Below are 23,944 nucleotides of genomic sequence, written 5' to 3' on the forward strand. Positions count from 1 at the left end.
GTAATATATTTTCTGGAACATTCATTTACCTCATACTTGAAAATATTATAAAACATCTATAAACTATTAGAGATATTCAGGAACTACTATCCTTTAGCCTTTATTTTAATTTGTAACTTTCTAAGGAAAACTTGTTTGGGGGAGAAATGTGTGCAACTTTCACTGAATCCTCCTTAAAAATTTGGTCATTACTTTCAAGTAAATTTAATATGCCTTATAAAAGAGCTCTACTAAATTGAAACTGATAGGATTCATTTACCTAAAGTCTCCAGTTGGCAGGCAAACTGATTAAAATATTATCGTACATTCCTTATGTCAGCAAGTCGTTCAACATATTTCAAATGGCACATTGATGCTGTGAACTTTTCGTTCTATGTCAGAAGAGTAAATGTGCCCGGTAATCTTAAAAAAAAAAAAAAAAAATGCAAACTGAAAATAGACATTCCAGCTACTGTATATTATCACATTCTGCTGAACTTGGAAACAAGCAAGAAAGAACACTATTTGAAAGAATGGTGATAAAGTCATCAAAGAGCAGGACATTTAGTAAGTTTTTTTTTTTTTTTAGAAACATGGCTTTATTTCTACTAATAATAGTGTTATTATTAAAGTTTATCAGTTGAGACCTGCAAAGTTGTTTTTATGATTTTTAAAAACTATTTGCCAAAGTTTAGGCAGTTTTTCAATTGAGAATACACTCTCCAGATGATATAAATTGTTGTTTAAAGCTAATGTCCTTTTATTTCCCCATTGTTACTGCCTCTTATTTAAAGTTACAAAAGACAGTAGGAGATAGGATTCTGGGAGCAAGACAGTGAAGTGATGTGAAAAAAGGGCCATGAACCAAGGAATGCAGGCAGCATCCAGACACTGGAAATCAAGGACTATTTCCCAGGAGCTCCCAGGAGGCACGCAGCCCTGACCAACACTTGGTTTCAGATTTCTGAGAACTAACGGGGAGTGGCCAACTGAGTGGAGTGGAAGGAACTTGAGCTCCCCTCCTCCCACTCTCACACCAAAATTACAGCTATTTACAGAGCAACCATCAAGGTGAACAATGTGACACCAACCAAAAACGTTTCCCACACCAACAGATATCAAAAGAGAGCCACAGTGAGACAGGTAGCAGTGCAGAGGTATAGTATAGTCAAGAGCCACACCTCCAGGAAAGGTGACCCATAAGTGGGAGTACAGTCATAACTGCAGAGGTTCTCCCCAAGGACTGAGGGGTCCAAGACCACATCAGGCTTTCCAGCCTGAGGACCTAGACCAGGAATATGAGCTCCGAGAATATCTGACTTTGAAGTCCAGCAGGGTGTACAAACAGCAGAGCCTGGGGGCTGTAGGAAACACACACTCAGCTCTTAAAAGGCACACACGGTTTCTTATACACGCGAGACCAGGTGCAGAGGAAATAATTTGAAAGGAACCTGCATTAAACACATTTGCTGATCTTGGGGAACCTCCAGAGAACCAAGACGCAACTGGGAGTCCCTGGGGGGACACAGATGCTGGTGGCAGCCTTCTGGGGGAGATCGTTCTACAGGAAGACACTGGTGCTGGCAAGTACCATTTTGGAGTGCTCCTTCTAGCCTATTGGAAAAGAAGCTTAACTGCCCACCAGTCAGTCCAAGTCCTTGATACCCTCAGCCCCGCAACCAGCTAAGTGGAAACCCAGTCCCACCTACCACCAGGGCGACTCTACACTTGGGCTCCCAGCAAGCAGCCTTGAGACCTGGCACTGCCCACCAACTGGCAAGGATAGGCTCAGACACCCCTGGCTTCATAGCCTACTGTGCTGGAAAGACTCCATGTACCAGTTGACTGGCACAGCCCCAGGTCCCAGAGCCAGCAGCTGCCCAGGGCCTGGCCCCACCCACCAGCAGGCCAGAATCAAGACCCCCCAGATATGACAGCAGCTGCCAGGACCCAGCCATGCCCACCAGAGTATCAGGATCAGATCAGACCAGGGGCACCGCAATCAGTCGTGCCAAGACCCAGCCCCACACATCAGAAGGCAGCAGCACCCCACATAGGAGCATCCCTAGATCATATAGCTCTGCTGACAGGAGGGGACTGCGCCGCTGGACACCATAGGACGTCTGCTACATAAGGCTGTATATCCAAGGTTAAGAAATGTAACCAACATACCTAACAGACAGAAATAAAAACAGAGACTCAGGCAAACTAAGGCAACAGAGGAATATGTTCCATGTGAAGGAACAATATAAAACTCTAGAAGAACTAAGGTAAGTGGAGATAGACGATTTACTTAATATGGAGTTTAAGGTAATAATCATAAAGATGCTCAATGAACATGGGAGAAGAATGGCCGAACACAGTGAAAAGTTTAACAAAGAGAAAATAGAAAGAACCAAACAGAGCTGACGAATATAACCGCTGAAATAATAGAAGGCATCAACAGCAGGTGAAAAAGATACCAAGAAATAGATCTGGAAACTGGAAGATAAAATAGTGGAAATCACCCAAGCTGAACAAAAAAAAAAAAAAAGAAAAAATTTTAAAAAAGAAAAAAAATATTTTAAAAAGGAAAGTTTAAGAGACATCTGGGACAACATCAAGCATATGAACATTCATATCATAGACGTCCCAGAAGGAGGAGAGAGAGAGAAGGGTCAGAGAAATTATTTGAAGCAATAGAGATGAAAACTTCCCGAACCTGGGGGTGAAAAAAAACAGACGTTCAGGACCAGGGAGCACAGACAGTCACAACAAGATCAACCCAAACAGATCTACACCAAGACACACCACAATTAAAATGACAAAAATTAAAGAGAGAATCTTAAATGCAGCAAGGGAAAAGGGAACTCCCACAAGACTGTCAGTTGACTCTTCAACAGGAGCTTCACAGGTCATTCATATATTTAAAGCAATGAAAGGAAAAACAAAACCTTACAACCAAGAATACTCCATCCAGGGAGGTGAGCAACATGCCAGAGTAAAACACTACCTTTAAATATCCTCTTCAATATATAGCCAGAAAAACATCCCCGAATCTAAAAGGTGCCTCTACCCAACACAACAGGAGGCCAGAGAACTTCCCAATGCATCGACCCCTACACATCCAAAGGTGGGAGGACTGAAACACACCGATGAGCTGGAACCAAGGGAGCAGCAGAGTCAGTGTCTTGGAGTCCCAGCCCTCTGACCATGGCAGCTGAGCCCACAGCCTCAGAGAACCAGGAGCAGTAGGGCAGGTGGCATACACAGCTCCAGCGTCCATTCCACAGCCACACCCTGGCCACTGGCCACAGGGAACGGGGCAGTGGGACCTGGATCCAGTCCCTCCCATGCCGACATGCCCATGACTCCAGCCCCTGCCCCTCCACTTTCGATGGCAGATCCTGTGCCCTCACACCAGACACAGAGAGGAGGCAGCTGTACAATCGGGATACCCCTGGCCACCCTCCTCCTGTTACAGCAGCCAAGCCTGTGACTCAGGGGATCCTGGACATGAGGCAAGAGCCCACCATCCCAGTGACAACAGCAGCTACAGCAGAAGCAAGGCAGCAATGACCCCAGATGCAGAAGAAGCTGCAAGGAAGGCCCAGAGCCACAGTTCTTAGACAGACTGTGGAGGCTGGAACATGCCAGGTCTCAAATATAACCAGAGGCACTCAGTAAGAGAAACCAAAAATCTGTGTTATAGTGCCACCTACCAAAAAAAAAAAAAAAAAAAACAAAAGAAAGAACTGTAACATCTAACCTTTCATTTCAAATGCAGAGACAGGACAATTCATTAAGTATCATGAGGAAGCAGTCACACTGCACCACAGAAAATAAATGACAATTCTCCAGAAACCAACAAAGCTGACAGAGAATTCAAAATAGCTGTCAGGAAGAAACTCAGTGAGCAACAAGAAAAACTCAGAAAGGCATTTTAAAGAGGTTGGGAATAAAAGTAATAAACAGAGGAATACTTTACCAAAGAGACTGAAACTCTAAAAAATAATCAAACAGAAATTCAAAACCAAAAAGTTCTTCAGAAGCTGAAGAACTCAAGAAATAAGATGAAAAATATTTTAGAAAGCAGTGGAAATTAAGAAGACCACATTGAAGAGAGAATCATCAAGCTCTAAGACAAAAAATCTCCCCGGTTGTTCAGATGGCAAATCTGAATTTGCTTGCAATGTAGGACACCTGGGTTCAATCCCTGGGTTGGGAAGAACCCCTGGAGGAGGGCATGACAACCCACTCCAGTATTCTTCCATGGAGAATCCCATGGACAGATGAGCCTGGCAGGCTACAGTCCATGGGATTGCAAAGAATTGGACACGACTGAGTGACTAACACTTTCACAGGACAGAAATATAGAAATGATACAAGTTATGAGAGGAAAAAGAAATAAGACATAGAAAACAAAATTCTATGAGAGCCATGTGACTCTCAGGAAGGGCTATCTTAGGGTAACGGATATTTCAAAAGAAGAGAAAAAGAAGGAAGCAGAGAGTTTAAAGAAATGAAAGCTGAGAAATGGGGAAGGAACTGGATATACAAATCCATGAAGATGAGTGAACATCTAATCATTATTTTGCCAACAAAGGTCTGTCTAGTCAAGGCTATGGTTTTTCCAGTGGTCATGTATGGATGTGAGAGTTGGATGTGAAAGTTGAACTGAATCAGTTCAGTCAGTCAGTCGTGTCCGACTCTTTGCAACCCCATGAATTGCAGCACACCAGACCTCCCTGTTCATCACCAACTCCCGGAGTTCACCCAAACTCATGTCCATCGAGTCGGTGATGCCATCCAGCCATATCATCCTCTGTCATCCCCTTTTCCTCCTGCCCCCAATCCCTCCCAGCATCAGGGTCTTTTCCAATGAGTCAGCTCTTCACATCAGGTGGCCAAAGTACTGGAGTTCCAGCTTCAGCATCAGTCTTTCCAAAGAACACCCAGGACTGATCTCCTTTAGAATAGACTGGTTGGATCTCCTTGCAGTCCAGGGGATTCTCAACAGTCTTCTCCAACACCAAGTTCAAAAGCATCAATTCTTCGGCACTCAGCTTTCTTGACAGTCCAACTCTCACATCCATACATGACCACTGGAAAAACCATAGCCTTGACCAGATGGACCTTTGTTGGCAAAGTAAAGTCTCTGCTTTTCAATATGCTATCTAGGTTGGTCATAACTTTCCTTCCAAGGAATAAGCATCTTTTACTTACCTCAATGCGAAAATACCTTCTCCAAAAAAACTTTATATTAATACTGTTGAAAGTCAATAACAAAGAAAAAAATATAAAGCCCGCCAGAGAAAAGGATAGTAACCTACAAAGGAACCCCCATTAGGCTCTCAACAGATTTCTTATCAGAAAGCTTACAGACCAGGAGAGAATGGAACGACATTCTTGAAATTATAAAAGATAAAAACTGTTACCAGAGAATACTCTATCCAGGAAAGTTGTCATTCAGATACAAAGCAGAAACAAAGACTTTGCCAGACAAACAAAAGCTGAGGGGATATATCAATACTAGATGTGCCTTACAAGAAATGTTGAAAATAATTCTACCAGAAACAAAAAAAAAATACACAAAACTTTGAGTAAGGTGATAAACAGAACCAAAAAACTGTAACTCTTTATAAGAAGAGCTTTTCAAACATGTTATTATACCATAAAGGTTAAAGAGACAAATAAAGCGGAAAAATAACTATACCCACCTCAATTTGTTAATAAACTCACAATATAAAAAAGAAAAATTGGAGACAACAAAAACATAAAATTGGAAGAGGAAAATTGAAAAGGGTACAGTGAATGTCAACAGCCTCAGCACCCTAGTTCTATTAATTTCACACAGAACGCCAGGACAGTTAAATGGGCATCGGTGCTCTTTACAATATTCTTATCAGCCAGAATCAACAAACAACAAAACCCTGACCATCAGCTGTACAACCAGCAATCAGACATAGGAAAATGAAGCACTGCTGCTATTTCCATGGAACAGGGCTAAAACTCTGTATTTTTTTTTTAAGTAAAATGTATTAAATGCAGGTGTGTAAATAAACAGTACATTTTGGAATTTGAGTAATTAATTTAGGGAAGAGCATACGTATCATGGCGATATCTCCAATTAATATCCTTTACAAAGAATCAAGCAGAGCTGAGCAGACATCAAATCAGTCATTTATATAAGAAACAGTAACAGGGTTACTGTGAGAACATAAATCTAAAATAAACCATTTTCTGTCTACCAAGGAAACTTTCATATTTAGTTTTCCTAAGTCAGGTCCAAATCAATCAGCAGAAGATATTTTAATTTATTTAGCCCCGGACTAAATCTACAGGATTTGCCTGGAAAATATAACTTGTCCATTTTGGACTTAATAAAATTCCTCAAAAAAACACGATATAAAATAAATAGACCATGCTACAGCATAGTAACTGTAGTCAATAATACTAAATTATATATTTACATCACTAAGCGAGTAGCTCTTAAAACAAAAATTCTCACTGCAAAAAAATAAAATTCTAACTATGTGTGGTGATGGATGTTAACTAAACTTTTTCTGGTGATAATTTCACAATATGTTAAATAAGGAATCATTACATTTGGACACCTGAAGCTAATATAATGTTATGTGTCACTTATATTCCAACAAAGATAAATTATTTTTAAAAGGAACATTATAAAGGGTATCTTCAACATGGCTTCTCTGGTGGCTCAGCAGTGACGAATCTGCCTGCCGATGCAGGAGATGTGAGTTTGATCCCTGGAGAAGGAAACGGCAATCCACTTCTTGCCTGGGAAATCCCATGGACAGAGAAGCCTGGAGGGCTACAGTCCATGGGATCACAAAAGAATTGGACACAACTTAGCAATTAAACAACAACCTTCAAAATAATGTGTTTTTCACTCTGCTTTCCCTTCTACATCAGATGCTATAGGTACCACAGTGCAGTGAAAAAATATAGCCAGTGACATTGAAAAATGGTAGCTCATTTGTAGGTTCCACCACTCTTGTTTCCTCAGGTCTCTTTCAAAGCTCCTTGTGTTTTTGTCACTACCTCTGTCCCCTCAGGGAGAGAGGGTATTATTTGGTAGAGGGAACAATGAATTTAACTGATTGACCAAACCATCATGATGACCCCAATGCTATAATCAATGAAACCCACTCTCACATTCCTGGGACTTACCAGTGTTTATTTTACAGCTCAGAAAAGCCACCCATTATGAAATGGCAAGTCCAAGGAAAATTCAAAAGAGTGTCTATAGTATCTTTGCAAAGTGCAATCCAGAAAGGGCTTAAGTTTTTGTTACCTTTGGAGGGGAAAGGAAGAAGGGTCTAGTAAGTATGTGTTTTACAGATGTGCGTGAACATGTTTAAAGACATGGTAACAGGAGAGTAGTGTTTAGTTTCCTCCTAAATGAATATCTCTTTATTGGTCCATGCTATCTTCCTGTTGCTAGAATTTTTTTTTTATAGTTTCTTCAGAACACCAACAGATAGCATGAAAATGAGTTACTTCCCTATTTTTCTTACAAATAGCTGTGAAAAGAAGAGAAGTGAAAAGCAAAGGAGAAAAGGAAAGATATACCAATTTGATTGCAGGGTTCAAAGAATAGCAAGGAGAGATAAGAAAGTCTTTCTCAGTGATCAGTGCAAAGAAATAAAAGAAAACAATAGAATGTGAAAGACTATAGATCTCTTCAAGAAAATTAGAGATACCAATGGAACATTTCATGCAAAGATGGGCTCAATAAAGGACAGAAATGGAAGGGACCTAACAGAAGCAGAAGATATTAAGAAGAGGTGGCAAGAATACACAGAAGAACTGTACAAAAAAGATCTTCACGATCAAGATAATCATGATGGTGTGATCACTCACCTAGAGCCAGACACCCTGGAATGTGAAGTCAAGGGGGCCTTAGGAAGCATCACTACAAACAAAGCTGGTGGAGGTGATGTTGAGCTATTTCAAATCCTAAAAGATAATGCTGTGAAAGAGCTTCACTCAATATGTCAGCAAATTTGGAAAACTCAGCAGTGGCCACAGGACTGGAAAAGGTCAGTTTTCATTCCAATCCCAAAGAAAGGCAATGCCAAAGAATGCTCAAACTACCGCACAACTGAACTCATCTCACACGCTAGTAAAGTAATGCTCAAAATTCTCCAAGCCAGGCTTCAGCAATAGGTGAACCGTGAAATTCCAGATGTTCAAGCTGATTTTAGCAAAGGCAGAGGAACCAGAGATCAAATTGGCAACATCCACTGGATCATCAAAAAAGCAAGAGTCCAGAAAAATATCTATTTCTGCTTTATTGACTATGCTAAAGCCTTTGACTGTGTGGATCACAAGAAACGGTGGAAAATTCTGAAAGAGATGGGAATACCAGACCACCTGACCTGCCTCCTGAGAAACCTGTATACAGGTCAGGAAGCAACAGTTAGAACTGGACATGGAACAACAGACTGGTTCCAAATAGGAAAAGGAGTACATCAAGGCTGTATATTGTCACCCTACTTATTTAACTTATATGCAGAGTACATCATGAGAAACACTAGGCTGGAAGAAGCACAAGCTGGAATCAAGATTGCCAGGAGAAATATCAATAACCTCAGATATGCAGATGACACCACCCTTATGGCAGAAAGGGAAGAAGAACTAAAGAGCCTCTTGATGAAAGTGAAAGCGGAGAGTGAAAAAGTTAGTTTAAAGCTCAACATTCAGAAAACTAAGATCATGGCATCTGGTCCCATCACTTCATGGCAAGTAGATGGGGAAACAGTAGAAACAGTGGTTGACTTTATTTTTCTGGGCTCCAAAATCACTGCAGATGGTGATTGCAGCCATGAAATTAAAAGACACTTACTCCTTGGAAGGAAAAGTATGACCAACCTAGACAGCATATTCAAAAGCAGAGACATTACTTTGCCAACAAAGGCCCATCTAGTCAAGGCTATGGTTTCTCCAGTAGTCGTGTATGAATGTGAGAGTTGGACTATAAAGAAAGCTGAGTGCCTAAGAATTGATGCTTTTGAACTGTGGTGTTGGAGAAGACTCTTGAGAGTCCCTTGAACTGCAAGGACATCCAACCAGTCCATCCTAAAGGAGATCAGTCCTGGGTGTTCATTGGAAGGTCTGATGCTGAGGCTGAAACTCCAATACTTTGGCCACCTGATGAGAAGAGTTGACTCATTTGAAAAGACCCTGATGTTGGGAAAGATTGAGGACAGGAGGAGAAGGGGATGACAGAGAATGAGATAGTTGGATGGCATCACCGACTCAATGAACATGAGTCTTGGTAGGCTCCGGGAGTTGGTGATGGACAGGGAGGCCTAGCATGCTGCAGCTCATGGGGTCGCAAAGAGTCAGACACGACTGAGCGACTGAACTGAACTGAAACTGTAAATAGGCAGAAATTTCAGCATGGAGGTCCCTAGTAACCATGTATCATAATCACTTTTTCTGCTTTTGCCCTTCCCTGCATTGAGTATGATTAATCTGGGCTGATTTATGAACAGGCACCCTCCCTGATATTCTATGCTTGGTCAACTGAACTTTCACCTTTTCCTGCATCTTTCCTCCAAACTCTCCTTTATTCATTTTTCCAGTTGTCCTAGCCTAGCCTAAACTTTGTTTATCAAGACACAGATCTTGTATGTTTGTCTGTTTTTAGGGGGGGAAAGTGATTGGGACATCTCTTTCCCGTTCCAGAATATCACAGTTAAATTTGAGGTGAAAAAACCGTGCATTTGAATCATGAAGGAGTTAAATTATGTCTGCCCTCCTTAATTCTCCATAGCTTTCTTATTTGACTTCCTTATATCTGATTTTGTCACTGTTTTTATTTCATCAGAATTGACTATAATCTTTACAAGCGCCCATCGCTTATTAATTTATACATGGATGATAAAATGAAGTTGGAATTTGACTATTCATGGCTGAATTATCCTAGTTATCTTTTGGTCCCTTCATTTCCCCATTTTCCCCAATCTTGTCAGAAGCAGAGGAAGAGATAAGGGATAAAACTCAAATTCCTCAATTTTAAGTGCTCTCATCTGAGTTATTAATAGACTATGTTTTTGATATAATTATAAATTATCACTTACTAATATTACATTTTTATGACATATCTCATCAGTATTTCCTACTTTGACATGATATAAAAATTACCACTGATTTGTGTCAAGCATTATGCTAACACTGTAAGATTATCTCATTTAATTCTTATATATAACCCCACATAGTAAGTCACTAGTAGCCCCATTTTGCAGATGAGTCAAAGAGAGCAGAAGTTCCACAAGTCAACAGAGCTTATGGGGAAGAACTCAAATTCAAATCTAGTTTGCATAACTCTAAGTGAAAGTGAGAGTGAAAGTCGCTCATGTCAGATTCTTTGCAACCCCATGGACTATAAAATCTATGGAATTCTCCAGGCCAGAATACAGGAGTGGGTAGCCCTTTCCTTCTCCAGGGGATCTTCCCAACCCAGGGATCAAACCCAGGTCTCCCACATTGCAGGCGGATTCTTTACCAGCTGAGCCACAAGGGAAGCCTAAGACTACTAGAGTGGGTAGCCTATCCCTTCTCCAGCGGATCTTCCCAACCCAGGAATCGACCCGGGGTCTCCTGCATTGCAGGTGGATTCTTTACCAACTGAGCTATGAGGGAAGCGTAACTTTAAACTTGTGTATTTAATGACTCAGATTTTAGAAATTTTTGCATTTTAAGTTAATTATAATTTTTTTTAAATTTCAATTACTTCACAACTCTACTTAGAATTTACAAGTACTATTGGTTCTCAGTGGCTTAGGAAAAAGCATAAACCTAAAAGTAAACCACAGATAAGAGGACAGTGAAAGTGACTGACAGAAAGCTTTTGTTTTTGTAACATGTCTGATAACCCTGAGGAGTCCATCTCCAGCACCTTCATCTTGAATGAGCATATTGCCAGTGTATGAAATGGCTACTAATAAACAACTAGATATGGAGCCCAATTTTAGAAAGCCCTGAGTAACTTAGACACCTGCTTGAGAACCCCTTTCCTGTCGGGAGCCGCGTTAGGCATTACTGACAAAATGGAGGCACGGCCCCAGACCCCTCTCCTCATTCCACAGGCACGGTCTCAGGATGAAGGAGTTAGGCCTTATAATTCTGACTTGTCTTTTCCTCTCCTCTGCTGAGTTGACTGAAAAAGGAATATTAAGGTGCTTATTGTTCTTGAGAGGAGCATGAGAAGGCACAAAGCCTTCTGCAGCTGTGCACAGAAAATAATTCATATAATCACTGACATTTGTTCAAGGACTTTTACAAAAGAGTGTTCCAGGATGAGCACATAGGCCGTAGCTTGAGGCCATGGGAGGGATTGCTATCTGAAGCCTATTTGTGAGGAAAATGTTTATGGCAAAGGAGTTTACTGAATTTAGGGCTTAGAAATAATTAAAATAGTTAGAAGTTAAAGATTTAAGGGATGTTGTAAAGTTAGCATATTTTACTATAGCTTATAGAAGTTAGGAATTTTTAGAGACACTAGAGCCAGAAGCCTTTTTAAGAGATAGTGAGCTCAGGATGTTAAGGGCAAACAGGATTTAGGAAGATAAGTAGTAAACTGAAGAATGTAGCATGAGTTGTAATCACAAGTTAACTATAGGACACATTAGAGGAGGTAGATAATAGATGATAAGGCTGATTCCAAGAGAATCTCTGAAGCAGGAACTCTGAAGAGAAATAACGATTTATGGAGAAAATAAATCTGGGTCAGTGGGAACTGAAAATATCAAACCTCTGACCTAATGCTTTTGTAAAAGTATAAAAGAGAATCATAAGCTTGAAATAAGCAGGCAGTCCAAAAAACTGTGAGAGTTTTTGAGAGGCTGTCTCATTCGCTGACACCATCCATCTCTTCAGGTTGAATGCCTGGCTGCTGGAGCTGGACTCTGGCACTTTCCCACTCCTGTGCCCTAATTTCTGCTCTTATATTTTATATTTATTTAAAATTTGCCAATAAAGAGCAGATTCACAAAACCCTAGGCACCCCACCTTTGACCCCAGTCAAGGCAGAACCCCAGGTCCATGTTCCCTGTGTATCTACTCGAACCTTAACTATGTAGCTCTTCATGTGCCTGGTATACCCTCTGGGACTGGTAAGTAACAGATGTTTTCTCAAAGCTCTCTGAAGGCTGCTGCTGACGTGCATCTTGCAATCATTGTAAGAACCACAAGGCCTGGTCCAGCCACAACACTGACTCCAAAAGGGGAAGTATCTATGGGGACTTGCCACAGGTAGTAGAGACTCACATGAGTGCCACAGGTATTAAGAGCTGATTTTAGTAATGTCACACATACAAAAGTCACTTATTTATATATAAATATTTTATATATTTATATTTATATAATGTATATATAAATTTATAATTTTATAAATTTTAAATGTTTATATTTATAAATATAAAATTTTATAATTTTATATTTATAAATTATATTTTATTTATAAAATTTATAATTTTATATTTATAAATTATAAAATTTATATCTATAAATTATAAAATTTATAAATATTTATATTTATATATAAATAAGTGGCTTTTGTGTGTGTGTGTGTGTGTGTGTGTGTGTGTGTGTGTATATATATATATATATAAGTTTTCCAGTTATCTACTACTGTCCTAAAACATAGTGGCTTATACAACAACAACCATTTTCTTAAATTTCAAGGTTTTGTGGGTTAGGAACTCATGCAAAGCTTGGGTAAGAAATTCCTCTGTGGCGTGAAACATGAGCAGGGTTTTCTGTGGTGTTCTGCTGCTAGAAGGGAAAATCTGGAAGATCCAAGACTGATGCTAACAGATTGTCTTGATGGAAATGAATAGAATCCCAGGCTCAGCTGAGACAGTGGACCATGAAAATTACACTTAACCTTTCCAGCATCACAGATTCAAGGGTAGTCAGAAGATTTACATGTCAACTCTGAGTTCAGAGTCACAGCGTAATGAGAGATTGGAGGAAACTACCCGTGCTGGATAAAGAATCATTCCTGTTAGCAAAAGCCATAACAAAGCCCATCAAGGCTCAAGAAGACATATCAGGACCCCATCTTCATGAGGTACCTGCCATAGCCAGTGCCAAGAGACGAACCAAGCTCTGGGCTAAGTACCATGCACAAATCACCGCCCTCAATTCATTCATAAAGTCCATTTTATACACCAAAAATGAAGGCACAGAGATCAAATAAATTGGGTGAGACTTCAATCTGGGATATTCCACTGAAAAAACAGAAACCAGGGAATCAGGGGTATACTTTCAGAAGAGAAATACATGCTCTACAAATCCACAAATAAAGGATAAGTCAATTCACATGTATTGACAGCAGTATTAATCTGTCATACAATGTATTGAGAGGGGGAAAAAAAAAAAAAAAAACCCTCCAGAAACAAAATGATAACTTGTAAACAGCAACATACAGCAAAAAATCCAGTTTATTTAAAATACTAATGAAGCAATGGTATGGAGCTAAAGGTGGAAAAATAATCATGCCATAAAATGTCATAAAAATGCACCATATTTGTAATAGGGAGTGTGAGTGAATGTGTGTGTGTGTGTGTGTGTGTGCGTGTGTGTCTATGTGTGTATGTACAAACATTGTTTGGTAGATACAAAGATACAGAGAAGAAGGACAAAGAAAACATGAAACTCTCAACCAAGGAAAACTCATAAATATACATGACTGTCAACAGCTTTCTAAAGACAGGTACACAATCAGCATTGGCTCCACAAAAGCTGCTGAACTTTTCTGACCTCCAGCACTACAGGAAACTGCTCAGTGGTAACTTTATCCTCCAGAGCTAATTGACTGGCTTGTAATTTTATGCAAATTTCTACCTGGTAATTTCAGTCTTGGGGCGGGGCAGGGGCAGAGAAGAAAGATTTCCCTTCCTGGAATGTATAGTTCACAGTTAATAATTACAACAAGCACTAATAAGTAAAGAAACAGTTATAGCTTAAGGAGAACATAGCCAAAGAAGCATTAATTTTCCTCATTAAATGTACTTAATTAGCACAGCTCTCCTCTGCGGGCCAGGAAATAATGAGACCGTGACAGGCCCTAAGAACATGCTAAACCTGTTTGTTTATTTGTTTTTCAAAAAAAAAAAAAAATCCCCAGCTATTACACTTGCAGAACCATTTAGAAATAATAAGGAAAGTAATTTATGTCAGTAAAAGTCAACAGTACATTTCTATAACTCTGTGATCACACAGCCAAAAATATATATACACTCACTGCTGCTGCTAAGTCGCTTCAGTCGTAGCCGACTCTGTGCGACCCCATAGATGGCAGCCCACCAGGCTCCCCCATCCCTGGGATTCTCCAGGCAAGAACACTGGAGTGGGTTGCCATTTCCTTCTCCAATGCATGAAAGTGAAAAGTGAAAGTGAAGTCGCTCAGTTGTGTCTGACGCTTAGCGACCCCATGGACTGTAGCCCACCAGGCTCCTCCGTCCATGGGATTTTCCAGGCAAGAGTACTGGAGTGGGGTGCCATTGCCTTCTCCGATACACTCACTACTTAAGCTATAAACCTCCCTTTCAAAATTGGTTGAATTTTTTGAGCACACAATGAATTGATGAAGAGTGTATCTGTAGTTGGTGCACACAGTTAAACAGGAATTTGTAAACATCCCAAATACCTGAGATGCAGCACATGTTGCAGGAAAGATAATTAAACAATCATGTGACAACATGCCTCATTCAGCACCTTCGAGTATTATGAAGTAGATGTCATCATGTCCATTTTATGTATGACAAGACTATGGCTCATTTCATACATGATATTTTACATGTTTCAATGCCATTCTCCCAAATCTTCCCACCCTCTCCCTCTCTCACAGAGTCCATAAGACTGTTCTATACATCAAACGAGTTGCCAGTCCAGGTTCGATGCACGATACTGGATGCTTGGGGCTGGTGCACTGGGATGACCCAGAGGGATGGAATGGGGAGGGAGGAGGGAGGAGGGTTCAGGATGGGGAACACATGTATACCTGTGGTGGATTCATTTTGATATTTGGCAAAACTAATACAATTATGTAAAGTTTAAAAGTAAAATAAAATTTAAAAAAAATAAAAAAAATAAAAATAAAAAATAAAATAAAATGAAAAAAAAAAAAAAAAGACTATGGCTTTTCTAACTGGTTGTGAAACTGGTTATGAAACTGGCAAAGGTTCTGCTCTAGAGAGTATCCAAAATTTCAGCATTGATCTGCTCAAATCCCAAATCTATTCTTTCCATCTAGGTTTTTGTAGGAGGGAACAGACAATTTCTGAATTCTACATGCATAATCGAGGTATATCTTGACCCCTGACCATCGACATTTGAACAGTTTTTCAAAGTCAATACCTGGAGGTGGGAAGTGGGGCAGGCAGCAAAACTAGCTCTCCACTTAAATGTCTTCCTTAGAACGAAAAGATTCAGGGCCCCAGTGGCTAGTCTACCATGTGGTGCTAAGGAAATGATATGCTAGTCACCACATTAAATGATTAATTCAACAGGGTATTTAAAATGAGCACCTTTGATTGCATTATACCATGCCAGGGTCAGCGACATATCAAAAAAAAAAAAAAAATACACCACTTTATATGAGCCATAGAAACCTACAATCTCATTTGAAGGCATTAAATGAAATATTAAAAGAAGGACAGTTTGTGGTACTGAACTTCAAATGAGATTGTTCCATGAGTTAATTTAGGAATTAGAGGTTATCCCTAAAAATTAGTGAGGTATACAATTATTTCTGACTCCCTGCCACTTCTGTGTCATCTGAGAATACCTGAGCAATGACCTTAATTGTGAAGTGCTTCTGATCTCATTCTTCTTCTACTTTGCTGTATCATTTTCCCTTTAATAATAATCAGTTCATACCATTGCTTCCCAGATGGCTCTGTGGTAAAGAATCTGCCTGCCAATGCAGAAAACACAGGTTCAATCCCTGGACTGGGAAGATACCCTGGAGGAGGAAGACAGCAACCCACTCTAGTATTCTTGCCTGGGAAATACCACGGACAGAAGAGCCAGGCAGGCTACAGTCCATGGGATGGCAAAGAGTTGGACACGACTGAGTACACACACACAAACACCACACATTCGTTCTTCAATCCTTAGAGTAAATGTGTGAGATTTCATCCCACCCTGGAGCTTTAAGTACCATCAGTACTGTAGGGTAAGGGAGTCAGAGAAGGTGAGGTTCAGAAAAAGAACGAGACCAGCACTTGACAGGAACAAATCACCTTTAATGAGGTGAGAAGGGGCAGCAGTCAGATTAGTGAGCTGCTGCACTAACCCAGGAAAAGAGTAAGTATATATAGGCATGTATGTGGAAAGCTACTGTCTTAAGGGGGCCTGCTCTTCTCCAAGGTTTTTCGGAGTAGTTATCTCTTAAACAGCAGGAGCAAGGAATTCGGCCAGAGGGACCAGCTGAGTGCTGGATGTGATCAACATTAATGTCCATTTTTTTCTTCGAGTGAGAGAGTTCTTTGTTTTGCATAGAATGGTGGAGAGAACCTGGAGGGGCGTTTTAATTCCAGGCTATTTTGAGCCGTGTAACTTTCCTTCGAGTATGCTGACAAATGACCAATTGATATCATGAACACTGGGTCTTCCTGATCTCTGAGCTCATTTACTCAACATATCTTCACCTGTATGTTGAAAACCCATTTCAACATGTGAAATGTGACTCAATCCTTCACCCTTAATACCTAGCACATATATATATATTTGGTATATTAGATTTTTAATCCTTAGAACAAAACTAGGAGATAGTTTCCATTAAAGTTCTCTTTTCAAACAGGAGGAAACTGAGGCACTCAGGTTATAGTACATGCTCATAGCTACTAAGTGGATACAAACCCAGTCTGTCTTTGGAGTCCATACAATCAACCATGACCCTCTAGTGCCACATCTGTTCAGACCTACCTCCAGCATATATCTCACACTGAATCACTTTGCATCTTCACTGCAACTATCCTGTGACATACACAAGCATCTCTGCTCAGAGGTCCAACACGTATCTCAAACTATACATGTCAGAACTTTTTTTTTTCTCTCTCTTTTCTCTGATAGAGCTCACCATGTGTCAAACACTGTTCTAAATAATTTTAATGAAGCACCTCCTTCAATCCTTAGGGCAAGTGATGAGTTAGGTATTATAATTCTCATTTCATATATGAGGAAACTGAGGCACAGAATTTAAGATACTTGCCCATGTGATGAAGTCATAAAGATGGAAACAAACACTTTCTGTCTCATGCTTTCACATCCATTGCATGACACAACTCCTCTCTGGGTTTTCCTGCCAAAGGAATGCATTTCTAGCCCCTCCCAGCAAAAATCTCTGGGATTTATCTCTGATTACCCAATTTTACTACTTAATTCTTCCCAACATACAATCATTAAGCAGATCCCCTCAGCACTGTCTCTCCCATATATCTCAAATCTGGTTACTTCTCCCCATCTTCACAGCTATTAATCTCTTGCAGTCAAGTGACTACAATCCACTGTCTCCCCAATTCTTGTTTGTGCAAAGAAACACACAGTGAGGCTCCCCCAGGGTTTGAAAGAGCAGACTCAAACAGGTAATGATTAGGGAAGTAGAAAATTCAGGAACAAAGAAAAGTAGGTAATAACAGCTTGAACAACAGTCACAGGACTCCTACCTCCTCCTGAAAGGGATATAACTAACAATCTAATATGTATCTTGGAGTGGTTCTGCAGAAATGAAGACCCCCACTGCTGGAGGATGTTGAGTATCCAATGACCACAAACACATAGATCTCAGAATGGTTTGAACAAGAAGATTGATGATTAAGATTCCCCAAACCTCATGACTGTTATCTCATGACTAACAAATAAGAAGAATGTCCATGAGCTAATCAGAAACCCTACAACCATCACATACACTGTTGGCTTTAAAAGCCATCGGGGAGATCGAGTCTTCTCAGCATTTTCAGTCTTCTTGCTTCGTGTCCTACAGTAAGTGCTGTACTTTCTTTTACCACAACCCAATGTCAGTAGATAGGCTTTGCTGCGGGTTGGGTAAATGGATCTGAGTTCAGAACAGTAAGAGTTTCTCTCACTCAAAATCTCAAGTCCTTTCAAACATTTCCAGTTATGAATCTGACAAGGTAAATATTTTAAAAGGGTTAAGAAGAGTTTTTCAGTATGACAAAAGAAAGAAGAAAATAGTTGTAGTCTACAAGGATACAAGCAGAAATGTGTCGTATTTCGTTAAGGGTGAGAGGTGGGTAAGGTTATGTTTACCAGAAGCTTTTGGAATTTCTTACAACAGATGACAGAGAGTAATTATATAAATATCTTCAAATATTTTAAAGGTCATATAGTGTGCCATAAAGAATACAGAGACGGAGCCACAGTGAAAACAATGCACAGTTGTGGATGTGACTGGTGATAGAAGCAAAGTCTGATGCTGTAAAAAGCAATATTGCATAGGAACCTGGAATGTTAGGTCCATGAATCAAGGTATATTATAAGTGGTCACAGGAGGTAGCAAGAGTGAACATCGACATTTTAGGAATCAGTGAACTAAAATGGACTGGAATGGGTGAATTTAACTCAGATGACCATATATCTACTACTGTGGGCAAGAATCCCTTAGAATTAATGGAGTAGACATCATAGTCAACAAGAGAGTCCGCAATGATGTATTTGGATGCAATCTCAACAATGACAGAATGATCTCTGTTTATTTTCAAGGCAAACAATTCAGTAATCCAAGTCTATGTCCGAACCAGTAATGCTGAAGAAGCTGAAATTGAATGGTTCTATGAAGACCTGCAAGACCTTCTAGAACTGATACCCAAAAACTATGTCCTTCTCATCATAGCGGACTGGAATGCAAAAGTAGGAAGTCAAGAGATACCTGGAGTAACAGGCAAATTTGGCCTTGGAGTACAGAAGGAAGCAGGGCAAAGGCTAATAGAGTTCTGCCAAGAGAACACATTGGTCATAGCAAACACCCTCTTCCAATACAAGAGAAGATTCTACACATGGACATCACCAGATGGTCAATATTCAAACCCAAACCAGACTGATTGTATTCTATGCAGCCAAAGATGGAGAAGTTCTCTACAGTCAGCAAAAAAAAGACTGAGAGCTGACTGTGGCTCAGATCATGAACTCCTTATTGCAAAATTCAGACTTAAATTGAAGAAAGTAGGGAAAACCACTAAACCATTCATGTATGACCTAAATCAAATCCCTTACGATTATACAGAGCAAGTGACAAATAGATTCAAGGGATTAGATCTGATAGACAGTGTCTGAAGAACTATGGATGGAGGTTCATGACATTGTACAGGAGGCAGTGATCAAGAGCATTCACAAGAAAAAGAAATGCAAAAGGGCAAAGTGGTTGTCTGAGGAGGTCTTACAAATTGCTAAAAAAAGAAAAGATACAAAAGGCAGAGGAGAAAAGGAAAGATACACCCATCTGAAGGCAGCGTTCCAAAGAATAGCAAGGGGAGATAAGAAAGCCTTTGTCAGTGATCAGTGCAAAGGAATAGAGGAAAAAGTAGAATGGGAAAGACTAGAGATCTCTTCAAGAACATCAGAGATACCAAGGGAACATTTCATGCAAAGATGGATTCAATAAAGGACAGAAATGGTATGGAACTAACAGAAGCAGAAGATATTAAGCAGAGGTGACAAGAATACACGGAACTACTAAACAAAAAAGATCTTCATGGCACAGATAACCATAATGGTGTGATCACTTATCTCAAGCCAGACATCCCGAGATGAGAAGTCAAGTGGGCCTTAGGAAGCATCATTGCAAACAAAGCTAATGGAGGTGATGGAATTCCAGTTAAGCTATTTCAAATCCTGAAAGATGATGCTGTGAAAGTGCTGCACTCACTATGCCAGCAAATTTGGAAAACTCAGCAGTGGCCACAGGACTGGAAAAGGTCAGTTTTCATTCCAATCCCAAAGAGGGGCAATGCCAAAGAATGCTCAAACTACTGCACAATTGCACTCATCTCACATGCTAGCAAAGTAATGTTCAAAATTCTCCAACTCAGGCTTCAACAGTACATGAACAATAAACTTCCATATGTTCAAGCTGCATTTATAAAAGGGAGAGGAACCAGAGATCAAATTGCCAACATCCACTGGATCACAGAAAAAAACAAGAGAGTTCCAGAAAAACATCTACTTCTGCTTTACTGATTATGCCAAAGCCTTTGACTATGAGATCACAACAAACCGTGAAAAATTCTTGAAGAGATGGGAATACCAGACCACCTTATCTGCCTCCTAAAAAACCTGTATGCAGGTCAAGAAGCCACAGTTAGTACCAGACCTGGAACAACAGACTGGTTCCAAATAGGAAAAGGAGTACATCAAGGATGTATATTGTCACCCTGCTTATTTAACTTATATGCAGAGTACATCATGAGAAATGCCAGGGTGGATGAAGCAAAAACAAGCTGGAATCAAGATTGCTGGGAAAAATATCAATAACCTCAGATAGGCAGATGACACCACCCTTACAGCAGGAAGTGAAGAGGAACTAAAAAGCCTCTTGATGAAAGTGAAAGAGGAGAGTGAAAAAGCTGGCTTAAAACTCAATATTCAGAAAACTAAGGTCATGGCATTTGGTCCCATTACTCCATGGCCAATAGATGGAGAAACAATGGAAATAGTGAGAGACTTTATTTTCTTGGGCTCCAAAATCACTGCAGATGATGACTGCAGCCATGAAATTAAAAGACGCTTGCTCCTTGGAAGAAAAGTTATGACCAACCTAAAAAGCATATTAAAAAGCAGAGACATTATTTTGTAAACAAAGGTCCACCTAGTCAATGCTATGGTTTTTCCAGTAGTCATGTATGGATATGAGTGTTGGACTATAAAAAAGCTGAGTGCCAAAGAATTGATACTTTTGAACTGTGGTGTTGGAGGAGACGCTTGAAAGTCCCTTGGGCTGCAAGGAGATCCAACCAGTCAATCCTCAAGGAAATCAGTCCTGAATATTCATTGGAATGACTAATGCTAAAGCTGAAACTCCAATACTTTGGCCACCTGATGCAAAGAACTGACTCATTTGAAAGGACCCTGATGCTGGGAAAGACTGAAGGAAGGAAGGAGAAGGGGATGACAGAGGATGAGATGCTTGGATGGCATCACTGACCCAATGGACATGAGTTTGAGCAAGCTCCAGGAGTTGATGACAGACAGGGAATTCTGGCATGCTGCTGTCCATGGGGTGGCAAACAGTCGGACATGAATGAGCAACTGAACTGAACTGATTGTGTGTTATGTGCTAAGTTGTTCCAGCTGTGTCCGACTCTTTGTGTTCCTATGGACTACCGCCTAGCAGCCTTCTCTGTCGTTTGGATTCTCCAGGTAAGAATACTGGAGTGGTTTGACACGGCCTCCTTCAGGGGATCTTCCAGATCCAGGGATCCAACCCTTGTCTACTTATGTCTCCTGCACTGGCAGGCAGCTCTTTCCCACCAGGGCCACCTGGTAAGCCCAAAGGTCCTAATACTGACAGATGATAAGTTATTCAGAGAAAACAGTCTTACTATTATGTCCATTGCATAATGAAGAGGCTGAAATTGAGAAGGCCAACCATTCTTGTCACAAAATGTCCTTTGTTTAGGCAAAGCTTACCATGGAACTTTGGGGTAGATAATTGTATTATCACGTAGATAATGGGGATTCTAACTCTCAGAGAAGGTGTTCTGCTCACTCGAATTTACCATCCAATTACTAAGTTCAAATGAATGTGTGCTGGGTTCCCTTAGTAACATTTTAGAGAATTTCACATAGTGTAAACTGGTAGAAACTTTAGAAATTATTATATAGAATTGTTCACATCTTGTAAGCAAAGGAATTGAAAATGACATGAATGATGGCCTTTAATTTATAAAGTGCTTTCCCAACCATGGGCTCATTACACTTTTATGAACTAGGTGAAGTACAGTAGTTCCTAAGTAATCATGAAGAATTGGTTTCAAAAGCCTCTAAGGGTACTAAAATCCACACATGCTCAAGTCTCAAATGGTGCAATGTTTGCATATAACCTACATACATCCTCCCATATATTTAAATCTCTCTAGATTATAATACCTAATACAATATACATGCTGTGTAAATAATTGTAAATACAAAATAAATAGTTACCTGGTTATAAATTTGTTTTGCCTTTTGGAACTTTCTTGGAATTTTTTTCAAATATTTTCCATATGCTGCAGATGGGGTACCAGGGATACAAAGGGCAGATTGGAGGAGGTAAGACTATTTACATTTCCATTTTCACAAAGGGATCAGACCCAGCACTATAACTGTCTGAAAAGTCACAGGACCATTAAACTGCCATCATAGAGGTGCTACAAACAGGAACACAAGTGGAAAAGGAACATAAGATCTGAGACCTAGCATTTCTAAAATAGGTTGCCTAAGCTTTTCTCTGTAACATCAGTGAGATTTCTTTACATCTAGCTTGTTTTGCATAATGTACAGTTTTACATGGGGGCTTCCCTGCTGGCTCAGATGGTGAAGAATCTGCCTGCAATGCAGGAGATCTGTGTTCCATCCCTGGGTTGGAAGATCCCCTGGAGAAGGAAATCGCAACCCACTCGAGTACTCTTGCCTGGAGAATACTAGGACAGAGGAGCTACAGTCCATGGGGTCACAGAGTCAGGTTCCCTAAGCCTTTCTCTACAACATCAGTGAGATGTCCTTACATCTATTTTGTTTTACAAAATATGCAGATTTGCAGAGTTCTCTGAAGGCACAGGCATTAGAGCTTCATTTATTAGCTGAAAATCATACCATTCTATTTATGGTATAACACGTAAAAAAGAAACACTAATTATTAACAGCAGAGATCTGAATTCATAAGAATTATTTACTTGTAAGAATGAAGAAAAATACTAGGAAAAGTAAGCAACTACTATTATTTCAATTAATGTACTTTTTTCCTCATGAATAGATTAACAAACTAATAAGAAAAAGAAAAACCCAAACAGAAAAATGGACAATTAAGAGTTCCAAAAATAAAAAGGTAACAAATATATTTTGATTTTTTGAGAAACAAATAGAATATAGTAAATAAACATAAATAAGGAAGAGGAGTCTAAGCAGAAAGGGAAGAACTGCTGTCAGAATTAAAACACCTGGGAGTGAAAGAAGGCAGCTAAAGAGAAACACAGAGAAAGGGGAGAATTCCACTGGTGTTTTAAAATTGGCATAATTGATGTAAAAGTTACAAGATGATTACACCAGTTTAAGAAAGAGGGGTGGGCAGAGAGAGCTAAACTGAAATGGATAGACATACTGAAGATCAGGAAGGTCTGAAAACATTTCATTATGTGCCTCACTTAAACCAACAGAATTTTTTCCTGTTAATTTGTATATACAGTGAGCTATTTCAGTACATGTATTTTTAATTTCAGGCACAAAAAAAAGTATCATCCTGATTGCTTTAATTAGAAAAGTAACTTTTGGTAATAAAAACAGGTTCTTCATCCTAATTTATTGTTTAAGTACATATGTACACAGTGTATATTTACACATTATTTACAAAAATGTCTCTTAAAGACATTTTTTGGGGTGAGATGAAGTGAAGGGTCAAACATTACCTAAGGCACAATGAACTTGGTATTGTGACACCATGAAGGTGTCACATATTCCTTAGGAATAAAAGATTTATTTTAGATTCACTCTCATAAAATTCTATCTCTCTGTGTTGATGTGTGTGTTTTTAAAGAAGGCAAAATAATTATTCGAAAATAATCTTTCTTGATATCCACAAATATCTTGTTCTGTCATGATTTAAAATATTTTTCAAGTCTTAGTGGCTTTTGGAAAATGCAGGCATGTTTCTAACAAGCTAGTCAGAAACCATATCCAAGCAGATTTCTATGGGTTCTGAGACATTTAAAACAATAAGAAAGGGTTACATCTC

At 39.6% G+C, this 23,944-nt stretch overlaps 1 protein-coding gene across 1 annotated transcript in view; it reads right to left on the reverse strand.

Moving 5' to 3' along the window:
* The window catches only part of LOC112586228 (elongin BC and Polycomb repressive complex 2-associated protein-like), a 35,351-nt gene that overhangs the window by 1,821 nt on the left and 9,586 nt on the right, over positions 1 to 23,944 (reverse strand). The window contains exon 4 of the mRNA XM_045166238.1: positions 260 to 402. The gene's annotated coding sequence lies outside the window, so the exon portion shown is untranslated. The remainder of the gene's footprint in view (positions 1 to 259; positions 403 to 23,944) is intronic.

This window comes from Bubalus bubalis, chromosome 7, assembly GCF_019923935.1.
Source record: "Bubalus bubalis isolate 160015118507 breed Murrah chromosome 7, NDDB_SH_1, whole genome shotgun sequence".
NCBI lineage: Eukaryota > Metazoa > Chordata > Mammalia > Artiodactyla > Bovidae > Bubalus > Bubalus bubalis.